The 7,500-nt window shown below is 54.8% G+C and overlaps 3 non-coding genes across 3 annotated transcripts in view; all 3 read right to left on the bottom strand.

Annotated features, from left to right (window-relative positions):
* LOC126320187 (large subunit ribosomal RNA) overlaps window positions 1–1,469 on the bottom strand; it is a 4,222-nt gene extending 2,753 nt beyond the window's left edge. Inside the window, exon 1 of the ribosomal RNA XR_007557932.1 lies at window positions 1–1,469. This exon is cut by the window's left edge and continues 2,753 nt beyond it. This is a non-coding gene — a ribosomal RNA (large subunit ribosomal RNA).
* A 188-nt stretch (window positions 1,470–1,657) lies between these two features.
* LOC126320202 (5.8S ribosomal RNA) lies at window positions 1,658–1,812 on the bottom strand. Its single transcript, XR_007557946.1, has one exon. It is a non-coding gene; the product is annotated as a 5.8S ribosomal RNA (ribosomal RNA).
* Window positions 1,813–2,177: 365 nt separating this feature from the next.
* On the bottom strand, window positions 2,178–4,070 carry LOC126320239 (small subunit ribosomal RNA). The gene has a single exon (XR_007557976.1). It is a non-coding gene; the product is annotated as a small subunit ribosomal RNA (ribosomal RNA).
* Window positions 4,071–7,500: the final 3,430 nt, after the last annotated feature.

A 7,500-nucleotide genomic window follows, 5' to 3' on the forward strand; every position in this document is an offset into this window, starting at 1 on the left:
ACCAAAAGTGGCCCACTTGGCACTCCGATCCGAGTCGTTTGCTCGCGGCTTCAGCATATCAAGCAAGCCGGAGATCTCACCCATTTAAAGTTTGAGAATAGGTTGAGGTCGTTTCGGCCCCAAGGCCTCTAATCATTCGCTTTACCGGATGAGACTCGTACGAGCACCAGCTATCCTGAGGGAAACTTCGGAGGGAACCAGCTACTAGATGGTTCGATTAGTCTTTCGCCCCTATACCCAGCTCCGACGATCGATTTGCACGTCAGAATCGCTACGGACCTCCATCAGGGTTTCCCCTGACTTCGTCCTGGCCAGGCATAGTTCACCATCTTTCGGGTCCCAACGTGTACGCTCTAGGTGCGCCTCACCTCGCAATGAGGACGAGACGCCCCGGGAGTGCGGAGGCCGCCGCCCCGTGAAGGGCGGGGAAGCCCCATCCTCCCTCGGCCCGCGCAAGGCGAGACCTTCACTTTCATTACGCCTTTAGGTTTCGTACAGCCCAATGACTCGCGCACATGTTAGACTCCTTGGTCCGTGTTTCAAGACGGGTCGTGAAATTGTCCAAAGCTGAAGCGCCGCTGACGGGAGCGATTATTCCGCCCGAGAGCATCCCGAGCCAACAGCGGCGCGGGTCCGGGGCCGGGCCAGGTAGGTCCGTCATCCGGGAAGAACCGCGCGCGCTTGCCGGGAGCCCGAGCGCCCAAAGGGGCGAATCGACTCCTCCAGATATACCGCCGAGCAGCCAGCCAGGACACCGGGGCTCTGCCCAACAGACGCGAACCGAGGCCCGCGGAAGGACAGGCTGCGCACCCGGGCCGTAGGCCGGCACCCAGCGGGTCGCGACGTCCTACTAGGGGAGAAGTGCGGCCCACCGCACACCGGAACGGCCCCACCCCGCGGCGAGTGGAAAGGCAACCGGACACGACCCCGCCGCGGATTGCTCCGCGCGGGCGGCCGGCCCCATCTGCCGAGGGCGGGGGCCAGTGGCCGGATGGGCGTGAATCTCACCCGTTCGACCTTTCGGACTTCTCACGTTTACCCCAGAACGGTTTCACGTACTTTTGAACTCTCTCTTCAAAGTTCTTTTCAACTTTCCCTCACGGTACTTGTTCGCTATCGGTCTCGTGGTCATATTTAGTCTCAGATGGAGTTTACCACCCACTTGGAGCTGCACTCTCAAGCAACCCGACTCGAAGGAGAGGTCCCGCCGACGCTCGCACCGGCCGCTACGGGCCTGGCACCCTCTACGGGCCGTGGCCTCATTCAAGTTGGACTTGGGCTCGGCGCGAGGCGTCGGGGTAGTGGACCCTCCCAAACACCACATGCCACGACAGGCGGCAGCCTGCGGGGTTCGGTGCTGGACTCTTCCCTGTTCGCTCGCCGCTACTGGGGGAATCCTTGTTAGTTTCTTTTCCTCCGCTTAGTAATATGCTTAAATTCAGCGGGTAGTCTCGCCTGCTCTGAGGTCGTTGTACGAGGTGTCGCACGCCACACCGCCAGCCGGCTGTGCACGCTACCGAGAAAGTACCGGTATGCGAACCGCCAGGCGACGGGCGCGCATCGCACGTTTAAGGAGACGCGGCCGGCCACACAGGCGACCACGACACTCCCACGTCTCCGAAGCGGGACAAACGCCGCGCGCTTCAGTATACGTAGCCGACCCTCAGCCAGACGTGGCCCGGGAACGGAATCCATGGACCGCAATGTGCGTTCGAAACGTCGATGTTCATGTGTCCTGCAGTTCACATGTCGACGCGCAATTTGCTGCGTTCTTCATCGACCCACGAGCCGAGTGATCCACCGTCCTGGGTGATCTTTTCCTTTTCAGTCTCCCACTGTCTCTTTCAAGACAGTAGCATTTGCGGGACTGAGGCGTCTGACGGCCCCTGTTCCACTATTTTTTTTGTGTCCAACGGCCTCACAGCCGATGGGCGTCGTACGGCTCCACACCGGAGCGGACAGGCACTCGGGCGAACGTCATTCAAAACCGGCGCCAGGCGCCAGGTACCGCAGGCCAGCCGCTCCAGAGCTTCAGCGCTCGTACCACACAACAACAACAACACTTCCGCTAGTTTTGAGAGGCACGCGTGGTTCCGCACGCGGCGCACGGCCACTGCCGTACAGGTAGCGTGTTGCGCGACACGACACGCACATCGAAAGACATGCAGTCTAGTCGGTAATGATCCTTCCGCAGGTTCACCTACGGAAACCTTGTTACGACTTTTACTTCCTCTAAATGATCAAGTTTGGTCATCTTTCCGGTAGCATCGGCAACGACAGAGTCGATGCCGCGTACCAGTCCGAAGACCTCACTAAATCATTCAATCGGTAGTAGCGACGGGCGGTGTGTACAAAGGGCAGGGACGTAATCAACGCGAGCTTATGACTCGCGCTTACTGGGAATTCCTCGTTCATGGGGAACAATTGCAAGCCCCAATCCCTAGCACGAAGGAGGTTCAGCGGGTTACCCCGACCTTTCGGCCTAGGAAGACACGCTGATTCCTTCAGTGTAGCGCGCGTGCGGCCCAGAACATCTAAGGGCATCACAGACCTGTTATTGCTCAATCTCGTGCGGCTAGAAGCCGCCTGTCCCTCTAAGAAGAAAAGTAATCGCTGACAGCACGAAGGATGTCACGCGACTAGTTAGCAGGCTAGAGTCTCGTTCGTTATCGGAATTAACCAGACAAATCGCTCCACCAACTAAGAACGGCCATGCACCACCACCCACCGAATCAAGAAAGAGCTATCAATCTGTCAATCCTTCCGGTGTCCGGGCCTGGTGAGGTTTCCCGTGTTGAGTCAAATTAAGCCGCAGGCTCCACTCCTGGTGGTGCCCTTCCGTCAATTCCTTTAAGTTTCAGCTTTGCAACCATACTTCCCCCGGAACCCAAAAGCTTTGGTTTCCCGGAGGCTGCCCGCCGAGTCATCGGAGGAACTGCGGCGGATCGCTGGCTGGCATCGTTTATGGTTAGAACTAGGGCGGTATCTGATCGCCTTCGAACCTCTAACTTTCGTTCTTGATTAATGAAAACATACTTGGCAAATGCTTTCGCTTCTGTTCGTCTTGCGACGATCCAAGAATTTCACCTCTAACGTCGCAATACGAATGCCCCCGCCTGTCCCTATTAATCATTACCTCGGGTTCCGAAAACCAACAAAATAGAACCGAGGTCCTATTCCATTATTCCATGCACACAGTATTCAGGCGGGCTTGCCTGCTTTAAGCACTCTAATTTGTTCAAAGTAAACGTGCCGGCCCACCGAGACACTCAACAAAGAGCACCCTGGTAGGATTTAAACGGGGTCCGCCTCGGGACGCGAAAGCACCCCTTCGGCTCGCCCCACCGGCAGGACGTCCCACGATACATGCCAGTTAAACACCGACGGGCGGTGAACCAACAGCGTGGGACACAAATCCAACTACGAGCTTTTTAACCGCAACAACTTTAATATACGCTATTGGAGCTGGAATTACCGCGGCTGCTGGCACCAGACTTGCCCTCCAATAGATACTCGTTAAAGGATTTAAAGTGTACTCATTCCGATTACGGGGCCTCGGATGAGTCCCGTATCGTTATTTTTCGTCACTACCTCCCCGTGCCGGGAGTGGGTAATTTGCGCGCCTGCTGCCTTCCTTGGATGTGGTAGCCGTTTCTCAGGCTCCCTCTCCGGAATCGAACCCTGATTCCCCGTTACCCGTTACAACCATGGTAGGCGCAGAACCTACCATCGACAGTTGATAAGGCAGACATTTGAAAGATGCGTCGCCGGTACGAGGACCGTGCGATCAGCCCAAAGTTATTCAGAGTCACCAAGGCAAACGGACCAGACAAGCCAATCCGATTGGTTTTGATCTAATAAAAGCGTCCCTTCCATCTCTGGTCGGGACTCTGTTTGCATGTATTAGCTCTAGAATTACCACAGTTATCCAAGTAACGTGGGTACGATCTAAGGAACCATAACTGATTTAATGAGCCATTCGCGGTTTCACCTTAATGCGGCTTGTACTGAGACATGCATGGCTTAATCTTTGAGACAAGCATATGACTACTGGCAGGATCAACCAGGGAGCTGCGTCAACTAGAGCTGAGCAGCCGGCCGCCCGGGAGTGTGTCCCGGGGGCCCGCGCGAACACGCAAGCGTCCGCTCAATTATTCTGCAAACAGGAGGAGGCCGAGCTCCCCTGCACGATACACCTCGAAACCCTCTCAGGTCCCGGCGGCGCGCAGCGCCGTCCTAGGTACTTGGTCGGTTTCGAGAGAGGCGCAATCGCCCGGAGTTAGGCGAGTAGACGGTTTTAGTGCGAACACCCTTGCTCCCAACTGAGCTTGCCGCTGCCGACAGAGGCCCGGGAGCGTGCTGTCGTGGCATTGCCGGCGGGAGACAACACGCGCCACCTATGGTGACCGGCAGCTCCAACGCCAGCGCCACACAAGGGCAAAGCCCCACTTGGGTGCAGAAGCGAACTCTCCCAGCACAGCGCACGCGCCAACACGTCCGCACAACTGCGATACAAACCACCTGCGAGAACCGCTGGGGCGACCGAGCAGCAGACGGCGTCGCGGCGCCGAGTGCCAGGCGGCGGCGCATCCTCAACGCACACAGTCCTCAATCAGACCAGCACACTGCAGATGTCCACCGCGCTTCGCACCGGGCTCGGCTGAACCAACTTTGGCCGCCAGGAGCCGCGTGCAGGGTGCGCCGCAGCGTAGCTGCGCCGCCTGCCGGGCCCGTCGGCTGGCGCTCCTGCCACTCGGCGCCCCCCACCAGCCGGCTGTTGCGCGTGCGCCCACGCAGCGCGCGGCCAACACGCCGGGCGGCCCCCCTTCACCGGCCGGGAACAGTCCCACCAAGCCACCGCCGCGTATCGCTTCATACCCACATGGGCCTAGTCACGTGTGTGGATGTGGCGGGTACCGCTGAAACAACCGGTTAATAGCTGTACCGATCGTCGCCATCACAGATTCACCTCCAGCGTGAACAACCGCTCAACAACGGATTTCCAGTTCATTTGCGTATCTTGGGCAGTAAACGTAGATGTCCACCTACATTTGCGAATTCAACAATTCTTGCATGCCAGGATGTCATGTGTCACGACACGCTACATCAGACCACATACACACTGCGACATGTGCAGAAGAGAACACGTGGAAGGTGGCCCGCGCAAGTATGCGATGTCCCTTCCGCGATCCACTGTCAACCGGCATCTGCGGCATGTCCCAGATATGGAACGCGGTCCACCAGGGTAGCACTTTGTGTGAGGCAATACGACAAAGTCGGAATACACGCGTCACTACATCAGACGGCTCACGCTGACCTGACCTGACCTGACCTGACCTGACTCACCGCACCACCACCCCCAGCGACCCAGGGTGACATACAATGCGTTCGTACGTTCCTCCCACACGCCTCTACGGCGTACCACAGTGCAACCTAGCTGTTATTGGGAGACGAGACAAGTAGCATCGAGCACAACATATGGAAATTGAGATTCGACACCGTTGGGCACAGCCAGCGTACAGTCACACGTATCACACTACTTCACTCTGTACGTAACTACCGATGATCGGTACAGCGTGTGGGTTACGCGTACGACATCAGCGGACAATGGACACAGACCATACCACGACGTACACTGAGGGCGTCGACATCTGAATGCAACTGAACAGCTGCGAGGCTCATTTAACACTCACACGCCAGACCGACCAGCTTGAGAGGACAGAGACACAAAGAGGGGGACAGAGGGGGGGGGGGCCGATATAGTCCTATTGCAGTACAATTGACAGTGGATAGCGGGAATATGTGGAAAGTAAGCAACACTCGCAAGACATCTACATGAGGATAACAACGACACCAGAGATTCCGAGCAGTGAACTATGTTAGGCAAAGGGACAACGTGGGTTAGGTTAAGGGACAACGTGGGTTAGGTTAAGGGACAACGTGGGTTAGGTTAAGGGACAACGTGGGTTAGGTTAAGGGACAACGTGGGTTAGGTTAAGGGACAACGTGGGTTAGGTTAAGGGACAACGTGGGTTAGGTTAAGGGACAACGTGGGTTAGGTTAAGGGACAACGTGGGTTAGGTTAAGGGACAACGTGGGTTAGGTTAAGGGACAACGTGGGTTAGGTTAAGGGACAACGTGGGTTAGGTTAAGGGACAACGTGGGTTAGGTTAAGGGACAACGTGGGTTAGGTTAAGGGACAACGTGGGTTAGGTTAAGGGACAACGTGGGTTAGGTTAAGGGACAACTTGAGTTAGGTTAAGGGACAACTTGAGTTAGGTTAAGGGACAACTTGAGTTAGGTTAAGGGACAACTTGAGTTAGGTTAAGGGACAACTTGAGTTAGGTTAAGGGACAACTTGAGTTAGGTTAAGGGACAACTTGAGTTAGGTTAAGGGACAACTTGAGTTAGGTTAAGGGACAACGTGGGTTAGGTTAAGGGACAACGTGGGTTAGGTTAAGGGACAACGTGGGTTAGGTTAAGGGACAACGTGGGTTAGGTTAAGGGACAACGTGGGTTAGGTTAAGGGACAACTTGAGTTAGGTTAAGGGACAACTTGAGTTAGGTTAAGGGACAACTTGAGTTAGGTTAAGGGACAACTTGAGTTAGGTTAAGGGACAACTTGAGTTAGGTTAAGGGACAACTTGAGTTAGGTTAAGGGACAACTTGAGTTAGGTTAAGGGACAACTTGAGTTAGGTTAAGGGACAACTTGAGTTAGGTTAAGGGACAACTTGAGTTAGGTTAAGGGACAACTTGAGTTAGGTTAAGGGACAACTTGAGTTAGGTTAAGGGACAACTTGAGTTAGGTTAAGGGACAACTTGAGTTAGGTTAAGGGACAACTTGAGTTAGGTTAAGGGACAACTTGAGTTAGGTTAAGGGACAACTTGAGTTAGGTTAAGGGACAAATTGAGTTAGGTTAAGGGACAAATTGAGTTAGGTTAAGCGATAATCTGGTACAGCCACAGTTAGGTTAAGCGATGATCTGGTACAGCCACAGTTAGGTTAAGCGATGATCTGGTACAGCCACAGTTAGGTTAAGCGATAATCTGGTACAGCCACAGTTAGGTTAAGCGATAATCTGGTACAGCCACAGTTAGGTTAAGCGATAATCTGGTACAGCCACAGTTAGGTTAAGCGATAATCTGGTACAGCCACAGTTAGGTTAAGCGATAATCTGGTACAGCCACAGTTAGGTTAAGTGATAATCTGGTACAGCCACAGTTAGGTTAAGCGATAATCTGGTACAGCCACAGTTAGGTTAAGCGATAATCTGGTACAGCCACAGTTAGGTTAAGCGATAATCTGGTACAGCCACAGTTAGGTTAAGCAATAAAGTTGGTTAAATTTGGTATTGTGGGAAAGGGGGAAGAGAGAGAGAGGGGGGGGGGGTGGATAGTGGTGGCAGTACGCGGATGCCTGAGTCACCGTCAGATACGTCACGTCGGTTCGATGCTTGTAGCAAGAGGCTGGCGGGTCTGTGTCTCTCACTTCTGCAATT

Source organism: Schistocerca gregaria, unplaced genomic scaffold (genome assembly GCF_023897955.1).
Source record: "Schistocerca gregaria isolate iqSchGreg1 unplaced genomic scaffold, iqSchGreg1.2 ptg000705l, whole genome shotgun sequence".
Lineage (NCBI taxonomy): Eukaryota > Metazoa > Arthropoda > Insecta > Orthoptera > Acrididae > Schistocerca > Schistocerca gregaria.